Genomic DNA, 22,553 nt, shown 5'->3' on the forward strand with positions numbered 1-22,553 from the left:
TTTTCCATCTTGTAACATCATAGAAAGTATCCCTGCTTGTTTTTCATCTCTAGTCTGAAAAGCACGGTTGTATTTCAGGTTGCTACATGCAAATTTACCAGGCAGCAGGTATAGATTTAGGATAAGGAAGATCCAGCTACACAGCACAGCATTAAACACCCTGCCTCTTAGCTGGTAGCTAACAGAAAAAGCAGCAGCAGGTTGTTTTGAGGCCGTGTGTTTCTATGGAGGGTTCCAGGGGATAAATCTGGTTTAACTAAAGGGATCACCAGCAGGCTTCCTCTAAGAAGGAATAAACTAATAAATGACAGAAGACTTTTTTTTTTTAATTCAGGAAGAGCAACACTGTTAGGCTGAGTTGAAGATTCAACTTTATTCATTTTCATAGTTATTTGTTTTTTTTTTCCTGGTCACATGGAACTAAAGCTAGTCCCAAAGCCATTTAGTATTTCAAGATGACGACTGTGTGTGGATGGTACTCACCTAAATTCTATGCTGTACATCACAAAATCCACCCAAAAAACATTGGACAGACCTCAAATATACTGCACCTCTGGAATTCAGCTACACCTATTAATTTTTCAATGCCTTACACTAGGAGAACAATGCTTTACTCAACTCAAGAGTATCTCTGAAGGAGAAAGTCTTCAAGGAGAGAACATCTGCATTTAAGATTCTATTCTGGGAAAATGCTTCACTCCGTTTCCAACCAGAAACCCAGTATATGCTCCTTTGTCATATTCTCTAACTATCTGATGTAGTCCTTTAATACACAATTTCTCTCTTACTATTTCTTGATTCTGGTAATGAATATTTATTTGCACTACAGAATCAAGAACAAAGGACCAAGGCTTAAGAATAGCCACCTACATCACTAATACTATAGCTGTTTTAAATTCAGAGGGGAATAAAATCCAGGAGGGATTATTTTTAATTCCAACAGTGCCAAACGGACAAAAGTTTAATTGCACTTACCAAAGGGAGCTAGCCTTTCATTCCTCCAGGCATACTATGAACACACTTGTATTCCAGGATAGCTTCACACATAGACAAGAATACTTTGTTCTCTACCTGGCTTTGAAATTAGGATATTTTAGCACATTTCCTTCCAAGTCCCTAATGGCTCACATTGCAGAAACCCTCTACGATCATATCTGTGGACTCTGTTAAAAGGTAATAAAACACCCGAGTTACCTAGGCTTCAAAGCAGTGACACAGATTCGGGGAGGACAACTCCCTAGTAATGATTTAACCAGCAGCCAGTCAACCAATACCTTCGACAGCACACAAGCAATTATTCACACCACAAGAGTTTGTTACGAAACCAAAGCAAAAAGGAAGTTTTCTGGGTGACTTTGGTATACCACTGACCACAACAAACTTACGTGCAACACAACCTTAAACGAGACACTGTGACGAAGACCTCCTTGCTACTGCAAAAGTCTTCAAACACCCAAAAAACTTGCACGATGCAAAGTTGGAGTGCTAAAACACAGGAGGCAGAAATGAGAGCATTTCTTCCAGCATCTGTTAAAAGTGGCACACAGAGAAGAAAATGAAGTTCTGCAAATATGAGTTCTGGTGACAGAACATCAATTAAAGCTTCCCATCTAAATGCAGAACCTCATCTTTATTCAAACGCATTGCATCTTTCATTCTATTTCTCTGGTTTGTCAAGTTTCTGTTGAGTTTTAATCCCATCATCCAGAGTGCTTGTAGCCCTTTTTATACTGCTGTCACTCGTGAATTGAATAAGCACATTAAGTCCACCATCATGGCCATTAATGAAGCTATTGTAATACCACAGCACAAGTCAGACCTCTGTGGGACTCCTTTCCACACACTCTTTTCTTCTGACAATACTTTAAGTATGTTTTTAAAACAAGTTCCCTTAATTTCCCTACCTGTGAGAATTGTTAAACCCTTGTCAACCTATGTTGTACAGCTTTTCTGCCCTATATAAAATCCCCATACCTTGCCACAGAAAAAGGTTATCTTTTCAAAATCCTGGGCAATTATTTGCCCTCTATCAGTATTCAATGTCACAGCAAAAATTGCACTCCGAATTGCAACTGGGACACCCCTCTGCACATACACAAATTGAAAGGAACAATCTCCATGTGACTCAGATCCACAGCAGCAGACAAAATCTGCGAGTCCCAAATGGGAACTCAGAACAACACGATACCCAGAGCTTGCCACCAGCCTCACCAAACATTTTGCAGCGTCCTCCACGAGAACTTGCCTTCCTGATAACTGCTCTCAGCGTTCTCAGATCCTTTTAAAGATACCTTCCCCGAAAGGAAAACAACTTTCTCCAGATTTAGAGCTCTCTTTCCTGCTTCGAGCAAGCACGATTCTTTCTCAGAGCAGCCACATTCAAGTTCTTGGGGAAAGACTGTACAACAGAGATTACTTGTCAAGCTTTTAATTGAAATGGTCATTTGATTCAAATAGGAAAAAACAGGTACCTCCAGAGCAGATTCCAAATAATATACATAACACATACATACCACTGCATTTCAGATACTCACTAGAAAAAGACACTCTGAGGATAGATATGAAGCATACTTCAGCAAGAAGAAATAACACAAAGGATACTTAGGAAAATCACCAACCAATAATAAGGACAGCAGGCTGCTTAACAAATATCCAGCCCAAAACTTGCTCAGCTTTGAGTAAAACCATGCTGTTAATGGAAAAGTCAAATTTCAAACTGAGGCTATCCCCTCAATTACTCATGTTGGGGAACACAGATGAAAAACTGTGAGAGCAAACAATGAAAAACCACCCTCATCCTGAGCTCCATGGCAAACACTTGGGCCCACAACACTAGCCAATTGTTACTATTTTCAAATTATTATTATTTACTTTTGGACAAAGAACACTGATGTGAGACACAGGGTTCAACAACAAAATATTTCCAGCTCTGCCACAGTCACCAGCAACCCTGGGTGGGTGAACTTGGCCCTTCCCATCCCTGTTAGCATCTGGGTCCTGCCAACCATAAACCACCATCCACATCTCCCTGCAGGCTGTCCCTCTGATGCACCACCACCAATATCCCTGTTGTTCTGACATCTTTATCATGCACTGTGCTGTTTTAAACATTAACCACATCACTTGCATATTTAACAACTGCATATATTCGAGTTAGCTCCTCCTCTTGTCAAAATACACCGTCTGAATGTAAAAACCTCTGGACTTCACCAGGTTTTGTTTTGACCTTAGCATTACCTCAGGTCCCTGCACGACCAAGTGCCATGCCAGGGCCGGTAAGAACTGATCCTCTGATTATATAAAAGCACTGCTGTACTGCAAGCAAGCCTCTAAATGCTGCTTGCTGTCACATCAAGACATAAATGAAAGAGGAGAACTTACCTGCTGGCAGGGAATGTCTTGAAATATCTGTAACAATAAAGAAATACATTTAGAAGCAGAAGGAAAAATAGCTCTGCAACTGAAGCAGCCTAATCACTTTTCTGCAAAGCTGTGCTTGCTTAATAAAGCCCATTATCTGAAGCAATTTGCTAGCTGCTAGGCACGCCACCTGCAAGTCAGAAGCATTCCCCTTGTCTCACCCTGTTCATTAACAAGATTATGTTTTGCCCGCCTAACTGAAGGATAAAGATGACCCTACTAAGCAGTGAGGGTAATTATTGCAGCAGAATACCAGTCACTACGTACAAATTTATGTTACATGTGCATTTCTCTATTAGTACCTATGTAATTTCAGCGTTAGAAGAGTCAGGGTTAATCCTGGCATATGAAGAGGGCATGATTGTTTGCTTTATTCTTAACCCTTTAGAGAAAAGACCATAAAAACCTTACCAAAGAAACCTTAAAAACAAACAAGCTTGGAACACAAGAAGCAATATTACAAGAAAGGAGGACTGATCTTTGCCATTAGCACAAGACACAGCTGCTGAACACCTTTATAGTAAAAGTCAAGGCTGTCTTGAGCTGCAATCAACTTCACAAAAACCACTGGTTCAGACCCTAATTAGACCATATTAAAAAATGACACCTTAAAAAGGGTAGACATCGATATAAATACACGAACAGGTAATAAATTATAAGTCATTATACTTCTTCTGCCTGGTTTTCCTACATCTGCCATCTCAGATCTGTGTGATCCCTCCACGGGACTGGATCAGGCTCAGAACAGAAACTAAAACCCACCCAGAATGAGAAAGCAAGAGCTACTCCAAGTCAGTATGGATGAGGACGGGGAGAAACATCAAGGAGTTAATGAAAGCTGAAATAAATACAAATATGGGTAAATAGAAAGAAACTGAATTAAGAAACTGAACTGAGCCCATGAAAAAAGGTCCACATAGTTGCTTGGTCAGAAGGCAACAACAATATTGAGTAATAAACCCCCTGTTTTGGGTACAAAAGCCCTGTGGAAATTGAACTTCATCAATAGGTGAAGCAACTGGAACAAATTCAGAGATTATCAGGGCAGATGGTCACTGCATTGATAGCTATTAGAAGAAATAACAAGGCTTAATAAACGTAGCCCTGCTCTCCCTGCCAGACTCTTAACAACATGCTTACTTTCATTTATACTCCACGTTTGCAGCTGCAAAAAACAACAAAACTTGAATTCCAAAGAGGATTACACTTGGAAAGGAAACGTAAAGGCAGCCTCCTGAAAATTTCGAAACTGAACTTCAGTACTCTGAGAAACAGTGAAGAAGCAAAACAAAGCTAAACTACACTTAAAATGCCAAATAAAAATAGCAACAGGACACCCGAAAGAGCAGAGACAACACTGCATGCTTTGTTCTGGCAGAACAAAAAGGCTGAAAGTCAGTTAAGTTACATTAAAGAGATGCTCACCATGCTGTCTGCTTGTGAACAAAATGAGCTGATGTGGTCAGAAATGCCTTTAGATAGGAGAAAGGCAGGAAGAAGCTGCTCGAACTGCAGGAAGGAAAAGCCTCAAGCCGCCTCCTGCAACAGCTTCTGCATCGAGTACACAGCAGCGTACAAGGAAGGGAGCTTTCTTCTGGCACACAAACCTTGAAGCTACAATTAATTTCTAAAGTTAAACGAATCAAGAGAAACACCACACCTTTCTGCCTGCCTGTTTACATAGAGGTTTGATAGTTTCTCCCCACTTTTCTTTTTTTTTTTTGATAATTCAAAACAATTTCTGCTTGTCACTAAGACCACACAACCCTTGCCACTCGAGTAAATAACCTAGAATAAGACTGCAGAGCAGAAAGCATTACATTTGATTTTAATTTTTCTACTGTGATGGAAACTAATCTCTAAATTCTGTTCAGACTTAAATTTACAAAGAAAACCGAAAATTTAATTTACCGTAAAAAACTAAAAGCTGCATTAAAGTTTTCTCATAGCTCTTGATGTACTGGAAAAATTTTATCACAGCATTTATTACTCCTGAAGCAGCCCATTTGATTTCGTGCGCCTCCACAACAGATCTCAAGAAAATAATGGTAAACACGGCCGCCAGAAAAATACATTATCATAACACAGAGATATGCGGAAAACGTTCATTTACATTCTCTGAACTTAGCCAAGCAATTTCCAACAGCTCGAGGGAGAGCTCTGTGTCTAGGACGCACACATGATTTTTAACTTAACCAATTGCTTGGGATACTTCTGTGTCTGTCCTCAGCACCTGAGTTGCTTCTTCCTCTGTGTGAAGGCACCTGCGTGTCCCTAGGACACCGACCTCCCTAGGACCTACCAGATCAGATCTGCTGCTATATTGAAGTCCACGACTGCAATGATTTAGTACTTCCAGGTTCCACTACAAATTAGTCCTGTAAATGCAATAAGCGAAGAGATGCTGCACCTCCGGGACAAGTATCCTGAGCAGCTTCCTGCAAGTCCACCTTCTTCTAATACAACTGACTACGAGACTGGTTTCCAAGATTAATTGACACGCACACACTAGAGTTAAAAACAAGTAGGCCAAAAGAAATTGAAGCCTGAAGGTCACATCCATCAACTGAAAATTGCATAAATGCACTTAGCGAGTTGCTTGTATTTTTCAAAGATTTCCATCAAGCCCAAGGTCCTCCATAGGCTAATGCATCCTAACTCTGGAAAACAGTGACTGCTAAGAAGCATCAACTCATAACAGCATAAAATTAAGCAAATACTGTTCTGATTGCAAACTGCAAAGCAGTTCCATGCTTTGTGATCACTGTGCACCCAGGAACCACAGCAGTAGATGTTACTCCCTTTGTTACCTTCATGAATTTTTATTAGTTGCAGTCGCATCACAGATTTTGAAGATTAACTTCCATGATGTATCTTACCGTTTGGTCTATCCTGTCTCCTCAGCATCTTTTCTGGCTTCAAACTTTTTAAGCTTATTCTCCAAATATGGTTTTTCGTTTAACATCTAACATTGAAAAAAAGATGAGTGGATTCTGACAACACTTTAAGGACTTCACTGAGAAGCAAACAGACTATGCATTCAGCCAGCTACTCATTTCAGATCATGCTTACACACTTGTCCTTTTCCAGGAGCTGTCCTGTCGGTGAGGATCCCCCCCACTGGAGGTTTGCACCGACTTGTCTCCTGCAACTCGTTTCCTGAACGCCCATTAACTGGCACGTGCACCCCATTTACAGCTGGGTAACACAAGCCAAACGTACATTCCCATCTGTTCCAAATATTTTCTTCAAAGTGTATTTAAAAAACATTCAGATTTCATGTATTTCTCTTTCTACTCCTACTTCCAAGCAAATCAGTCACGTTCTGCATTTATGTTCTTACTTACCATGCTACTAAAAAGAAAAACTGTCAGTCATTACATAGGCAGAAAGAAAAATACAGTTTAGACTTTTTTTTTTAACAGCCTTTATATACCTAGCAAAGGTAAGCTACTTCTCAAGGAAAACTGTTTTTAATCCTAGCTAGTGGAAGGATGAAGGAGATGGCCTCAAGAGATCATTTCCAATCACTATTTCTGTAACACTACACACAGGTGACAGTGATAGAACAGGAAAGAAGTTGTAACAATATTAGAGGTGCTATGAAATACGGTTCCTCAGCCAAAAATCTTGCTAAGTAAATCAATTACCTACAGGAATTCACAGAAGGACTTCATTTTAAAGAAGGAATACGACTGTCACTTCTCTACCCGCTGGGATGGTTTGTGGCAGTACAGTCCTCAAACAGGCTTTGCTGATCCAGTCACAAGTAGCGTTTTCTATGATATCCACTACTCCAAGGGATTCATATATTTATAACGCTTCTTTTAAAGATTAAAAAAAAAAAGTTTAAATAAAAAAAATGTTTTGAATGAAACCATGCATTTGAGGAAAGTCTGCAGTGCAAAATGCTTTCTTGGAAATCGAGCCACAATTTAACATCCGTCTTTCCAAGAGCAACATCTAATCATCAAAGGCAGGAATATTTTGTGAGCTTTGTGTTCCTGTCCCATGGTAAGATGAGAATATGGCTCCACAGGCCACGACAGAGGCTCATGCACTCGCCCAGGCTGCAGCATGGATCTCTTTCCAGCGCCGCGGTAAGCAGACGACCACAAGAAATTCAATCCCGTTTTACTGTAGCAATAACAGACGAACTTAACAGTATCCCCTTGAAATACATTCAGCTATTCGGTTCACAAACCCATCTCTCATTCCTGCGAGGAGCACGCAGCATGCGAGGAACCGCAGACCACAAGCTCCCAAGCTCCAGGAAGCGAAGCAGGACGTGTCCTTCAGCAAGCAGCCCTCCAGCTGAACGAGGAATATCGCAGCCACAGCTTCAAATACAATTTTCTTTTTTACCTACCAGTACCAAAATCGTTTAGGAATACACATGTGTATTCAGCATTTAGCCTTCCTGTGACTGATCCTGCACGATGGTGCCTCAAAGGCTGCATTCAACAGCTCTGAAGCCTCCCTTCCTAGTGCTCGCTGACAGGCAAAGAGGACTTCTTTTACGGATGCTCCTCTAATCTTTGATGAAGCTTAGATTTCATTCTCTAGGTTTTCGTTTTTAAAGTGTACACAATTAAGCAGAGAACACAAACAACCTTAAAATCGTAAATTGATGTTTGTTGTGAAGCTCAAGCATTTATTGAAAAGGGGTTAACTCAAGGAATTAGTGAAAAACACCTAAACGACGACACAGTCATTGATCAGAGCCAACATGGGTTCACCAGGGGAAGGTCATATCTAAAAAACTTTAATTTCCTTCTATAAAAAGATCCCTTGTTTAGTTGAGCCCAGAGCAGAGCAGGCCGAGGGGAGGCCTCATGGCGGCCTGCAGCTCCCTCACGAGGGGAGCGGAGGGGCAGGTGCTGAGCTCTGCTCTCTGGGGACAGCGACAGGACCCGAGGGAACGGCATGGAGCTGGGACAGGGGAGGGTCAGGCTGGGGGTTAGGGAAAGGTTCTGCACCCAGAGGTGGTCGGGCACTGGGACAGGCTGCCCAGGGCAGTGGTCATGGCCCTGGGCCTGCTAGAGTTCAAGAAGTGTTTAGACAACGCTCTCAGAAATATGGTCTGATTTTTTTTGGATGGTCCTTTGGGGACCCAGGAGTTGGACTCAATGATCCAACTGGACTTGTGGAGACTTGCTGGTCCCTTCCTATTGGGATATTCTGTGATTCTTTTATTTCTCCATGGCCATCTGATCCATCAGGCAAAGACACTGGAACTACGATTAATCCATTCTTGCAGCATATCCAGTAAGGAAAAGCTGTTAAGTAGTTTTTACAACATGATTAAATTCCCATGCAAAATCTACAGTAGCCAACGGTTAATTTTTCCATACATTTTTGTTCACTGTTAAAAGTTCATACCTTATTTCTAACCTCAATCTAACCTACTTCTAACTCAGCAGTCTGCAGAGCTGAATGGCAGCAGCCCTTTATTATATCATTTCCCATTAAGGCAATTTTAGGTTAAAGATCAACTCAATGAAAACTCTTTTTACATTAGCTACACAGACTAAGACATAGAAGCGTTTCCCATTTCTCTAAACCTTTGATCATCCTTACAGATCTCACACTAGTTTTGCTTTTAGTAGCATCTCTGATTTGCAGGTACCGGTACCCGACACAGTATTTGTGTGTCACCCACAACTGTCTAAGCAAGCAGGTGGTGTTTTTAGTATCGAGTTTTTCCCCACTGACATATTTACTGCGTTTGCCTTAAGCACAGCAACACCCAAATGCTGTAGGACAGACTCTTCCATCCACCCAACTTGCCTGCTCTTTTTGTCCTTTCACCAAATCAGAGGAAATTCAGTGTACAAAACCGCACGGCTTTTGTTTTCAACCCTACTTCGTAGGAGACCCACCCAGGTTGCGCTGTAATCCTTTATTAGGTTCATTTAAATCCCTGTTTCAACTGTGAATATCAGCAGTAATGACTTAATGCTTTCATCTACGTCTGTTGAAAAGGTTAATGAGCAAAGAGCCAAAAATGAACCGCTATCAGACCCTCCTCAGGAAATGTGCACATTCTGTATTGTATTTCGAAAGGTCTGTTTTACCATTTATTAGTTTTAATGCAAGCTGTTGTCTCTGAATCATGAATGCAACATGAAATTAAGGTAAGGAAAAATTAGAAGACCAACTGCCATACTGCACAGAACATTAACTTTTTTGGAGATTGTTTGGTTGACAGAACAGGTATGATATATTTACAGTATCATCACCACCTATCTGCCATACTTCAGACAGCTTAAAACAATATCATGCATGAGCAAAATATCCTATTACAGAAACACAAGCGTCAACTTGTCCTATATCTCAGGAACGTGTTCAGTTCATATTTATTTCCATAACTGACAAATTGACAAATCCAGAGCTAATTAACTGTGGCATTCTTCTCACTGCCCCCAACCTTCTGCTTGTACCTGCCTTCTGCTTCTCACCTACTGTGATTTAGAAACAAAAGCAATGTTTAGTCTCCTTAGTTTACAGCATCTACAGAAGTCTTTCAACAGTTTCCAATAACAATTTCCCCTCTCCCACTGAAGGAAACACTCCTAAATCACTTGGCTTATGGTTGTTGAATGCTAGTTTTTTGAATTAAAAAAAATAATATCCAAATTCCAATTAAGATCCTGAGTAACCCACTCGTATTTTCCTTCATTTCAGCTGAATTCTGCCCTCATCTAAAGGAGCACGCTCCTGGAAACTTTGAATTAATTTACACAACGTAATGTGGGATCAACAGCACTACTTACTGAGTTACAGAGCAACTCGGGTGAAGAATTTATTCTCGATTATCTCACTACTCTTTTGCCTATGGTGAAGAGAGATACGGATAACGACTCAGGTCCCTTTAGAGTTAGTTTTATGCCTAACAAGATGGATAACAGACCTGCAAGTCTACAGGCACCATTAAGCTCTTGGGGGTATGCAAATGCCATGCTAGCGGGAAGAAACTCCAGAAGGACCTCACAAAATGAAGCGAGTTCCCAAAAAGTAGCAGATGTACTTCGACAGAGATGTGATGTAATGCATCTAGGGGAAAATTTTCTGAGCAATACCTCAATCACACTTACCACTTACACTTTCTGCAGCTCCAACTGCAGGAGGAAGTCTGAGTCACTGCTGACTGTTTTCTCTGAAATCACCAGCTCCAACAAGGGCAGGAGCCAACAACAACAACAAAAAAAGGCAGTACAGCATTGTGTACCATTAGCAAGGGCACTGAAAACGTGGTACTTAAAGATGTTGCTATATCAAACGATAAGGAATTTTGCCTGTTTTGGCCTCTGCACCTGAGAAAATGCATAGTGGAGTTGGAGAAGGTTTAGGGAAGGGATGGAGCAGCTGCTGTGTGAGGACAGACAAAATAATCCGGGACCCCCCTGCTGGAAGGACATGGAGTACAGCCACAGCTTACAAGCAAGGGTGGAAAGGAAAAAAAAGAGAAAGTGCATCAATACAGCACCACTGCTCATCAAATCCTGCCAACAGGAGTAACAGAAGACATCTGAAGGAAGTGCTGGAGATAGCTTCAGATGGATAAAAGCACAGCTGGCAGTGAGCTTCCTCAAGTGCCTGCACAGACTGGTAGCCTCAGCGAGCTCCAAGGGACTGGAGCATCCACACACTGGTTAAACAGCATCTTTTTTTGTCACTGAAGCATGATGCTGGGCTGCAGGATCACTGGTCTCATCCAGCAGGGTCTCTCGTGGTCCTGAAGTCCCTACCACAGCTCTGTGCAGATGTAGGGCACCCACAAGCTTTAGGGTTAACCTGGAGAGATACCTACTGAACTGGAAGCACTATCTGGAGCGTAGGTCAGCTACATTATAGGAATGATCTTATATTTTTGTGGCTTATAGCAAAAGGAGATGTGTTTGTGCTTAACTCTGAACAAGCCCAGGAAACTTTAAAACTGCTTAAGATGTTTAAGGAGGGACATCTGTGTGCTGGCAGTGGTTCAGATATAACAGGAGCGTCTCCAGCACTGACCTGTGGTCACGTAATCCTGGTGGAAATCCTGCGACATTTTTATGAACCGACCAATTCAGGCCCTCGGGCAAGCTTAGGGAAAACAGCAGACTTGTACTCTACACACATCTACCTCTCCCCTCATTTGTACTACAGAGAGTTTCTTCTTGAAAGCACTAGGTTTAGTGCAACCTTTTCTTTTTAAACATAGGCTTGACGGTGCCTGCTATGATTAAAATTCCCTCCCTTGTCATTTTACATGATGGACTCCTGACATGCGGTGTTTCAGCACAAGTCACCTGCATTTTCAAAAGGTGACAGGATTTTGTAATTCTTGTGCTAAAATACAAACCAGCACTGCATGCCAGAACAGCTGCTGCAGGTATAACAGGAACTCAGTACAAGTATGGAGATGCTTTGGAAGAAAAATAATATATTTTGGGGTACAGAAATGAACACCAAGGTCACAACAAGAATGGAAGATAGAAGTATTTCAAGGCAGGAAACTCAAAAATAATTCCCCCAGAACCAGAGATCCCAGAAAACAATGTGTAAGAATATCCTTACAAGAACAAGAAAACAATTAAGAAGATTTAGAGTAAAAGACCAACAACATAAAAAAAAAAAAAACAAAAAAAAACAACATTTAAAATTTCTTTTCTGAGTACCGGAATGGCATTTTGTAAGGCTTTTTTTTTTTTTTTTCTCTTTTTGGGAAAAGACTTAAATTCTTCGAAAGTTGGGAGAGTCACTTCCCTTCATGTTCCACCACTGTAAAATTATGCTGTTTCCATGGCTATGGCCCACACATGGATTCCATTGTTACGGCAGTTTTCCTGAAGCTAGAATTAAAGTTACAGGACACTGGAGTGAAAGAAGGCTGAAGGAAATCAATGCAAGTGGCACGGAGGGAAGGAGAAGTAAAAAAAAATAAAAAATTAAGAGACAATGTTTCAGTGAAAGAACACACACACAGCAGTTTGTCAGGAGTTTAACAGCTTAGCATCTCTGCTCATGCATTGTACCTACCTAAAAAGGGCTGTTGTGTAGTTAATGCATGAAAAGACCAACTTACCTAGTGCCAAAAATCAGATTTTGATTCATTTCAGTGGGATTCCTGCAAGCCATTCAAAGGAAGTTTGACGGCAGCTGCAAAAGTTTTGCTCTGTACAGAAGCCTGCTCCAATGCAGGAAATTAAATCTATTTTAATGAGAATACCGATGCTTACTTAGCTTGAGGGTGATGCTATGGACAGAGAAAACCTTAGCTACACTTCGAGCTGATTCTCAAAGCAAAGCATAACAGCTCTACAATGAACGGGCAGTTCCACAAGCACATGGTTTAAAGCATTTGCAGTGGGAAATCGCTCCTGCAGTGAGACAGAACAGCTTTTAGGTCCCAACAACAGACAAAATAACAGGGAACTGAAGGCAGTCTGCTCAGCGTGCCAGACAGGCTCCCAATAAATTTACCACCACAGGAGTAAGGATGACTCCTTTAATGTTATTTCAGCAAGTCTTAGCACTTCTTACTAGGGACACAGATACAAACCTTCAAACTACTTTGCTGTTTGGAGGCATAACATGGTGCAAGGTGCAATGCTGGTGCTATAAAATATATATAAGAAGCTTTCTAAGACCTAGATCACAAAGAAAGGGATGTTCTTTCAAGAACCATCTAGGTTAAATTATTTGTCAGAGACTAGACAACATATGGTAATATTTTTCATGTTAATTTTCATTATTATTTCTATTGTTAGACAAACATACGTAATTATTTTAAGCCAAAAAGGCAGAGATCCTAAAGAGGTGAAACAAATAAAGATGGCAAATCAGGAAATAATAAAATAATAGTCTGAGATCTAGACTCTGCATTCATTTAAAACATAAAACCATTTGGGGGGAGCTATGTTTAATATTAACTGCATTGGTGTAGGTTGGTTCCCCCTTCATGTAAGGAGGATGCTAGGGAGAAGTTTTTCCCCTAGCTTCAGCTCTGCTTCTGTCACCTTTTATACAGTTTTCCAGCTGGAAAAGAAATGGAGCAGAAATTAAGACAGCAAAAGAAAAGAAAAGATGACAGGTGAGGTAGGGAGGACCTACACGCAGAGAAACATGACGAGAAAATACACACATTCACCAGGACAAAGACACCAAGAGATGACTGATGAAAACTAGATTAGGAAGAAGAAAAGGGGTGGGGGGGGAACAAGGCTGCAGCCAGAAGGATTTCAGTACACAACACGAGACAGGCTTTCTTCTCCTAATTGGCTCTGTCATGTAGCTGTCGGAAAGCGATGCTCGAAAGCCGCTGTTGTTCGTGTCAAAGGAAAACCCCCAACACGTCTGTTCTTGGCAAGAACACGATCAAATGAGAGCCCCAGTTGGCTTGACAAAACACAACACGCGTGTGGCTTCCATCTTCTGTTTGCAGCGACTTCCACACGTGGCCCTTACTCACACCAGCCAAGTGAGCAAGCCCATTTATTTCTAATAAAATGCACCCTTAGTCTAGCGTGCATGATTAATGGGTTCTCATAGCCATGAGCCCACTGAAAAAACTTCAGCTTGGCATCATTAAGACGCTATCGGTCCTGAAAATGCAATTGAAGATGGTATTTCTCCCTTTAATCCGCCGCGTTACTTAATCAATTTCAATGCGCAGTAAAAAGTTAATTTGACAAAATTGGATGCGTTATTTCGCTCTGCCTCTGGCATGAAGCAGATTAAGACCACCAGAAATACTTGCAGAAAGATTCAAGACTCGCTACCATCCTGGGAGGCAGATAAACATCAGACACGCCACAGACTCTGCATTCTGTAGACTCAATCCTGGGTCTACAAAAGCTGTGGGTTTTTTGGGTTGATGCTGTAATTACCTCCCCAGCAGCTAACTCAGACTGCGCCTCCTACACAAGCCACGATGGCAGTATTTCAAGTCAAATAAAATATTTGATGCCATGCAGACTCTGCTGACATTAGGGAGATGGAACAAGGACAAAAACAACTCTTAGTTTATATATATTTTATATCTCCAGTGTAGGTTACAGGCCTCGGTAAATTGAATAAACTCATGGCTCAGAACTGAACGAGTTCCAGATCCAAATCCCTGTTGTCTCAGGTGAGAATCAGCTTGCAATCCTCCCCAAAAACCTATCAAGGGGGGATTTAATCTGATTATCCCCCAAAACACTGAAAGCCCTGCCGCTATCTGTACGATGAAGTGGATGGACACTTCTGCCTTCGGTGCTGTCAGACTGATTTCCCTCACAAATAATGAGCAGGCCAACCTGAAGGGCAGCAGCGGGGAGGGGAATCCTGATGGAGTACTGTTCATGGAAAACGTTCATTATTTTCTTCTATAAAAATCACTACGGTCCCTACATAACTCCAACTTACCTTATATTGAGAACTGTTGAAGTACTAGAGTGTTATAGGTCTATTTAAAATTGTCTACCAGAGTTGTGTATTTAGACTTGATTTTGAAGAAAAAATACGTCTCTGAAACTTTCAGAATTCAGAAGTTTCTGAATACTTTCTATCTAGTATTCAAAAAAACAGGAAATTCAAAAAAAAATTTACTATTTCTGAAGTTCAGAAACAGTACTGTTTCTCTTAAAGAGTACTTAGTCAAATATTTCACTAACAGCTTTTCTCCCTTAGTGCAAAGGGATCATACGGCGTATACACTCATACAATTATGTCTTTCTTGAACTTGCTTAGTTAATATGTAAAATGCAATACTAATGCTGATCATATACACTGCTGACGTATAATGATTCCTTATTAGCAAGCAAATTAGCTAGAACACACATTGGCATCAAGAAGGAGATCTTGTCTTCCTTGAAGGATAAATAGAGAAGGGCTGCAGATCTGAATTATATAAGCACACTGAGTACAGCCATGTGTAGCTTGGTCGTGGTGAACAAGTGTTTTCTATACAAAGATAGAAATTCAAGACTGCAAAGAAGCATACAGAAAAGGTGTGTGCTTTCTCCTCAGCAACGAGGGATGAAAGACAACACAACGTACATCTTCCCTACCACAATATGATGTGTAGGAAATGAAAGGTTTTTTTGTGGCTGCTACATCAAGAAAGAACAGTGATAAGACTTTTAAATTCTTCACTAATGTTATATTTTATTGGTTATCCCATCACTGGTCGCCTAAAAAAAAACAAAAAAACAGCCAACCATCAAACAACATAAAAAGAACAACAGCTCGCATCTTCCTAACAAGGACAAGCTATTCAAGGAGCTCTAAAAAGCTTTTCCTTTTCAATTAATTAGTAAATTAACTAGTTGAATAGCTAATTACAGAAGCATAATAAAGGAATAATGGAATAATTAATTAATAATGCAAGAAAGACCAGCAAAAGAATCTATTCAGCTTTCTCTGCTCCTTACCCAGCCTTGTCACTTGGATGCCACCAAATCTCACCAGGAGCAAGAAGGAAGAATTACACCTGCTCACAGCAATTATGAAGCACAGAATGACAATTGTTTCACACACATTTAACCTTGGCAACATTAAAAAAAGGTACTTTTCTTTTTACTATGTCATGATCTGCTTTTTTGCATTATCACGTACGAAATGCTATTTATTCCTAGCAGATTAAAGTATTTCAAAGACTTAAAAATACCTGCACTTTATGGAGGATAGGAGAGTACATATGCCAGGTTTATTAAAAATTAAAATTCAGTAAATATTGAAGCAGCATTGAGGACATCAAGATCTCTTTCTCTTCAACCCTCCCTTTCTGACTTTGCAGTGAAGGCACCCTAAAAGTCATCCTAATGAAACTCATTCAAGTTCAAGCTTGAAACATAAATAAGAAAATGGTTTAGAGGTCCAAATTAAAAACCTTATTGAATTTCCCAGTAATTATTACTCCCCAAAACCCACACATTTTCAAAGCAAGCTCTTTCAAGAGCCAGTCAAGCTCAGAGTGAACATGAACTTGAATTTGCTGAGAACTGCTGAGCTGTGCTGGCACAAAGCCGTCCGGCTACTGCAAGAGGAGAGCAGTACTTCAGGAGCCCCTGAACGCATCCACCTTCTGCTGGTATGCAGGAAGAGAGAAAACGAAAGAACTACAGCGTATACTTTAGTGTTAGCTCTGCTAGAGTTGATATTTATTTCATCATTCTGCAAATTAAGCATTTTTGACAGCACAAAGGAATTTCAGGCTGCGTACACTAACAATATCTCGCAGAACTGGAGTTGAAATAATTTCTACTTTGTATTTCTCTGTCGCAGCACCACACAGGGAAAAAAAAAAAAAAGCCCAAGTTGTTAATAACAGGATACAGAAAGCTAGAACAAACAAGGAAGCTCAGAATGAAAGCATTATTTTCGGTCTAAGTCACAGGGATGTTAACCCCGCTGCCACATGAACGCAGTCAAAGGGAAGTCCGTCTACCTCCTCCTCAATTCCTGAGTCACGAGGCCAGAAGGAACCTTAGGGAGCCTCTCCCTCTGCCCACAGGACACAAAGATCTTGGCTAGAAGGCTTTGGGGTAAGACAGGCAACACTGACCTGCAGGAGAGCAGAGCACAACATTTCCCATCGCCGTAGCGGATCCGGCACTCAGCGCCTGCAGGCATTCCCCAGCACATCCAGCAAGGCTGGAATCAGCAGAATCTTTTCGAACAAATTCACACACAGCCCAGTGCAATTAATTACGTGTCTCCCTGAAAAACCTGCAGCCTGAAACCAATATCCTACAAGTTCTCTATTAACCAGTCTTACACCTCTAGCTGGTACTGCTTGAAGCACACAATCCTGAGGCTTTCCCTTCCTGAGGATTGTTCTAAAATCAGCAACTCCAGCTTGTTATTTCCTCCTCCTCCTGTCCCACTGCACAAATCACCCTTTGCTTGTGTCTAGAGTGGCTCAGATGAGTGCACCAAACATGCAGGCACCAACACAGAGCCATACAAATCCTGTTCCATCGCTTGTCTTTGTAAAATTTCAGGCTTATTCTTGCTTCACCAGTAGTCAAGTCCTGTTCATTTCATTTATGGTGGATTTTTATTTTAATACAATGAAGGAAAACTGAAAAAGTCTGAAAAAAGTCTCCACATTAAATAAAAAACACACAGACTAAGATGCAAATGAATGGCATAGAATGGTGCTTAACAGGATACCTCAGACCACAAGAGCTTCTCACATGTTTCCAGCACAATTTTACTTTAAAATGGCTAACTACAGCATGTTTTAAATTGAGAAGCTGTTGTGAACAGATTAATAAAGGATTAGTTCCAGCATACTGTGTACTCACCACCACCACAGTAACCAAAATACCCTTCCCCTTGCTTCACGAGCATCTCCCCCCAGCTCACCTTCTCACTAGACATTGGATTTGGCTGGATGGCTGCATCCAGAAGGTTGTGGTCAGTGGCTCAGTCCGCTCTTCTCACAGGTAACCAGTGATAGGACCAGAGGGAATGGCCTCAAGTTGTGCCAAGGGAAGTTCAGGTTGGAAATGAGGAGACATTTCTGCTCAGCAAGAGCAGTCAGGCACTGGGACGGGTTGCCCAGGGAGGTGGTGGAGTCACCGTCCCTGGGGGTGTTCAAGGAAAGGTTGGGCCTGGTGCTTAGGGACATGGTTTAGTGGTGACATTGGTGGTAGGGGATGGCCACAAGGGTGACCAGAGGGTCCCCATCCATCCCAAACAATTCAGTGATTCTACAAGAAGCATCCCAGTGCTCCACCTGGTTCAAACTTCCAAATATACCACGGGGACACCCCAGGTGCATGCTGGTGGGACAGCTGCTGGCCTGAGACCAACAGCTCTGCTCAGCTGCTTGGAAGCTTCTGCCGCTGCGCTCAATTTGGCAAGCTTTATCTATCTGACTTGCATCCAGCATATCTATTTCTGGAAAATTTAAAGAAAAACTTTTCTTGTTTGGCAACCCCCACTCTACATGCTCAAGAACTAAGACAACCTCATTGCGTTACATTAACTTTTACCTTTATTTTTATCAGCCCACCTAAGTCAGAGACAAGCACACGGCTCTTCTCAGCTGCTGCCTTCTGCCAGGCAGAGCTCCTGGGGGGCTTTTGAATTTTATGGCATGACCAAGACCCAGTGGACCTCCACCCCAGCACCCCATAAAGATAGGTCTGTCTTCAAATGCAAGGCAAGCAATGGCAGCATTGATTAATAGCAAGACAAGAACATGCATCAAAATATTTTAAGGAGCAATACCAGATTAAAATCACTCACGTGGCCTCATACAACAACCCCCCAAATGTATTATTATTATTTTGGGGATAAAACCTCATTAAAAAATGACAGATGACAATTGTTTAATTCATGTTTATAAGTGGAGAGAGGGAGACTCAGCTAGCACAAACCTACGTTGGGAACATTTGTGCACCGGACTGTAGCTCTGATTACTAGCTAAATACTGAAATCTGTGATGGAAAGCTCCAAAAAATTGAGATCTGATTTCTGAATTTTCTGGAAAACTGGACTTCATGAGATAGACAGTATGAATGATAATGGAGGCATTTCCAAGTATGTTTCATGCAAGTACCATCAGTGTCACTTTAGAAAGCTGGTTAGCAGTTGCCTATTTCTTATTTTCTCCTGTCCTTTTTTACCCCCTCCATATTTATACCAAACCTTTTCTGAAAGCAACTTGCAGAGCAAAACCAAGCTAGACTCACATCACTGCAATCAGTAGAACCCATGAACTGCAGCTGTAAAACAGAAAGCAGTTTGTAATTAAGATGTCTGGCTTCCAGAAGCACCACTGTGGATTAAAGTATGGAGTTAAAGATCAATTAACCACAATTCAGGAGTGCCTTTAAGTTTAAAAACAGCAATGCATAAAATCAATATTTCATTTGCAGCCAGCACAGGATTGAATAATATTAAGAGAGATTATCTACAAAGCATGCATATTATATCAATAATGAAATAAAAGCCAGTGTGCGTTATACATGTATATTGTTAAAAGCAGGGGATATTTAAAGAAAAAAGACTGAAATACAATCTGTAAACAACCACCAGTTTAAGTTATAAATGGCACATACATGCCACTAATTGCATGCTCCGAAACTCCAAAAACAAATTTTTCCTCCTACTTCTTTTTCTGCTACAGGGAGAACAACAAGCCCGGATAGATTTCCTTGTCCTCGGGCTGCTCACATCCCCAGCTGCCCCCCTCCTTCAAATTTCTGCATTCTTCTGAAATTTGAGAGCTCTCAGACAAATCAGGACATGCCCTCACTCCCAAACATGTTTCAAGCAATTTCAATAAGAGGCAAAAGAAAGAATAAAATCCCATCAAAATTACCATAATTTCAAGAACAGGCTGCCTATGACCTCAATTAAGTCATCGAGCAGCAGTACAGAAAATAGGGGTGCTGCAGAGGTGAAAACCCAGATTAACTGAAATCAGGTTTGCTGCAATCTTCCAGTGCTGCCACTTGACTCGGAGAAAAATTACAGCTCTACCATACACAAAAGCACCAAGTGTTTTGTTCAAATTCTATAGCCTTCTAATACCTCTCATGAAAGCAAAAATTCTAGACCAGAGACCAAGCATTGGACCTCTCCTATAAATTGCTTTTCAAGTGTTCCCAGGTTCCTGCAATTTTCTCTTGAAGAAACTACTTTGAAGAAAGGGAAAGAAGTTCATCCTAAAGTAACAAATGGGAAGCAAACTCCAACCAACTCACCCAAATAATGTAGAAATCAATTTTCCCTAACAAAAGCAGCAGTTCTGATGCAAATCTAATAATTAGATTTATTTTCTTTAAAAACGCAAAATTGATGAGCAACGTGAATGAAGGGATGATGTAATCTTGTACCTAAAAACAGACGAGCATTCTGATTCCTTGCAACCTTCCCTCCCCACCTTAATAGCTCTGCACTTTGCCCACTATTTAAAACTTCGGGGATACAAAACTTGCATTAGAAAAGTGTTAATGTGGAAGGAATAACCGTAGTTCAGTATTCGTGCCTTGCAGCTCCTTTTAAATCTGTGGTGCTCCACTCCATGTAGCCACCACAGATTTTTTGTATGAGAATACCTTCAAGTGGGAGGTTTAGAAAAGCTAAAGCAGCATCTTCTGACCCACATTACTCATCCTGCTGGAATACAGTTATCAGAGTGATGGCAGCAGCATCCTGTGCAGGTCCTTCTGCTGTCATTGCTATGGCTACAGATACCATCGGTACATTAAGCAATGCAACTCACTGGGTTCCTTCTGTCCTTCTCTCTCCTTTCCAGCATTTACTTACTTTATGTCTCCAAAGCTAAGTGTCTGTTAACAAAAGAAATGTCAAAAAGTATGAATTTCTTGTATTAGTATCAGGATTCTGTCTTTTTTTTTTTTGTCATTTTTAGTATACTACTTTAACTTTTCCTTTAATAAGTAGGAAAGTAACTGGTGTGAAAATCTCACACCATATACATACATTTCCACACATTCCACATTAAAAAAAAAAAAGCACAAATCTTCCAGGTAGCTTTGCTTGGCTCCTCTTCAAATTTTATTAACAGGAAACCTCAGAACTGAAGCCCAGATCAACTCCATCCCCCAAATGTCCACGTCTTTGTTGACTGCTTATACAAATACAAAACCTCCTGGAGAAACTGGGCCTCAAAATAAAACATGTCTCTCCCCAGATGATGTAGAGAACACCCTGTTTAGGGTCACATCTGTTCAATAGATTCAAGGAACTAGCTGCTTTAAAGAGCAGAGCATAGAGCTAGGAATGACCCAAAGCAAAGCACGGGCAAACACATGCAAGCCGATGGCCATGAAGGGACACAAATCCATTTGGACTGGCACAACCACAAGCACACAAACCTGCAAAGTGAAAAAAGAAGGCTATTCTGTCAAATTCTATCCTCATACATAGATTTATATTCATCCAACAGGATAAAAAGACCAACTTACTACTTTGCTGTCCTCAGCGCAAGGATGACTTTGTGATGCACAACAGCCTAGTCTCTGCAAGAAGGCAACATCACCTCCTCCTCACCTATGAAGTCTTGTAAGTCAAGATTTTCCTTTTTTTTTTTTAGGAGAAATTATTCTTTAGAATTAGCCCTATCCCCCCAAAAAATTAACATCCTCATTTCCTGTTTTCAATCTAATTTAAGGTATCAAAGAAGGATTAGTACATAGCCTCTAACACCATGCAAAAAGGAGGTGCAAGTTAATATCCCGTTTGTTTTTCAAAGAGCAAAAAGTTATTTTGGAGAGGTCTGTAAGGCGAATTATTCACCATAAGAAACCAACTCAAACGCATATGAAAGATGGTTCGTATGAGTCAGCATACATTAAAGGCAGATGAGCACAACCTGGATTGTCCTGCTTAAAATAGCTATGACACAATACAATACCAGACTCCCAGCACCGTGACAATAAACAAAACAACATCAGAAGACCTCCAAAGATAGGAGAAAAAGTCAAAAATGTTGAGTGTTCATATTACTAGAAAAAGCCTACCGTTCCTTTTGGACATTTCTCTTGCTGAAGTCATTTAATAAAGAAATGGACTGAAAGGAAAGGACTGTGTTCACAGCTACCCAAATTTCTTTGGACCTTAACACCTACCGAGATACCGTCAGGCTTTTATTGTCCCATCCTGGAAGTTAAGCCAACTGTACTGATCCTGGGAGAGAGAAATGATGGCACGACCACCTGCTTACAGTAATACAAATATAACCTGGAATGCCAAACTTGGAGCCCTCTTGACAACCGTGACTTTTTAAGTGCCCTTTTCCTTTCCACGTGCCCGATACCATTATACTAAAATAAGAAATGACCTTTTGTTTTCAGCAGGAACCTCAGTGGGTGATTTAAAGGCTGCACCTTTCACAATACAGCTGTGAGCAGGTTCCACACGTCCTTAGGGGCAGTATTTTAGCGATACCTGGAATAGCCATTGATCGTAACACTGTTAGGTGATCCCTCTTTGTCCTCTTGGTAAAGAGCATTGTAATCTAATTTAATGCGTTCATTTATGGGCTCGGTTATAGACTGCTACCCTGTTATGGTCTTCTCACGTCCTCTCATTCTCCTTAATAAGGAAACACTGCACAAGTCCAGAATCCTGCCCAGGGAATTCGAGTTGCTTGCTGTACATCTTGCCAGAGAACAAAAAAA

General features: G+C 40.9%; 1 protein-coding gene across 2 annotated transcripts in view; it reads right to left on the bottom strand.

The window, feature by feature from the left end:
• Window positions 1-22,553, bottom strand: part of PTK2 (protein tyrosine kinase 2) — a 195,132-nt gene that overhangs the window by 151,873 nt on the left and 20,706 nt on the right. The window contains exon 3 of one of the 2 annotated variants that reach the window (XM_068672731.1): window positions 3,382-3,408. The exons of the other annotated variant lie outside the window; for it this stretch is intronic. The gene's annotated coding sequence lies outside the window, so the exon portion shown is untranslated. The remainder of the gene's footprint in view (window positions 1-3,381; window positions 3,409-22,553) is intronic. 2 annotated transcript variants of the gene reach the window in all.

Source organism: Anas acuta, chromosome 2, assembly GCF_963932015.1.
Source record: "Anas acuta chromosome 2, bAnaAcu1.1, whole genome shotgun sequence".
Lineage (NCBI taxonomy): Eukaryota > Metazoa > Chordata > Aves > Anseriformes > Anatidae > Anas > Anas acuta.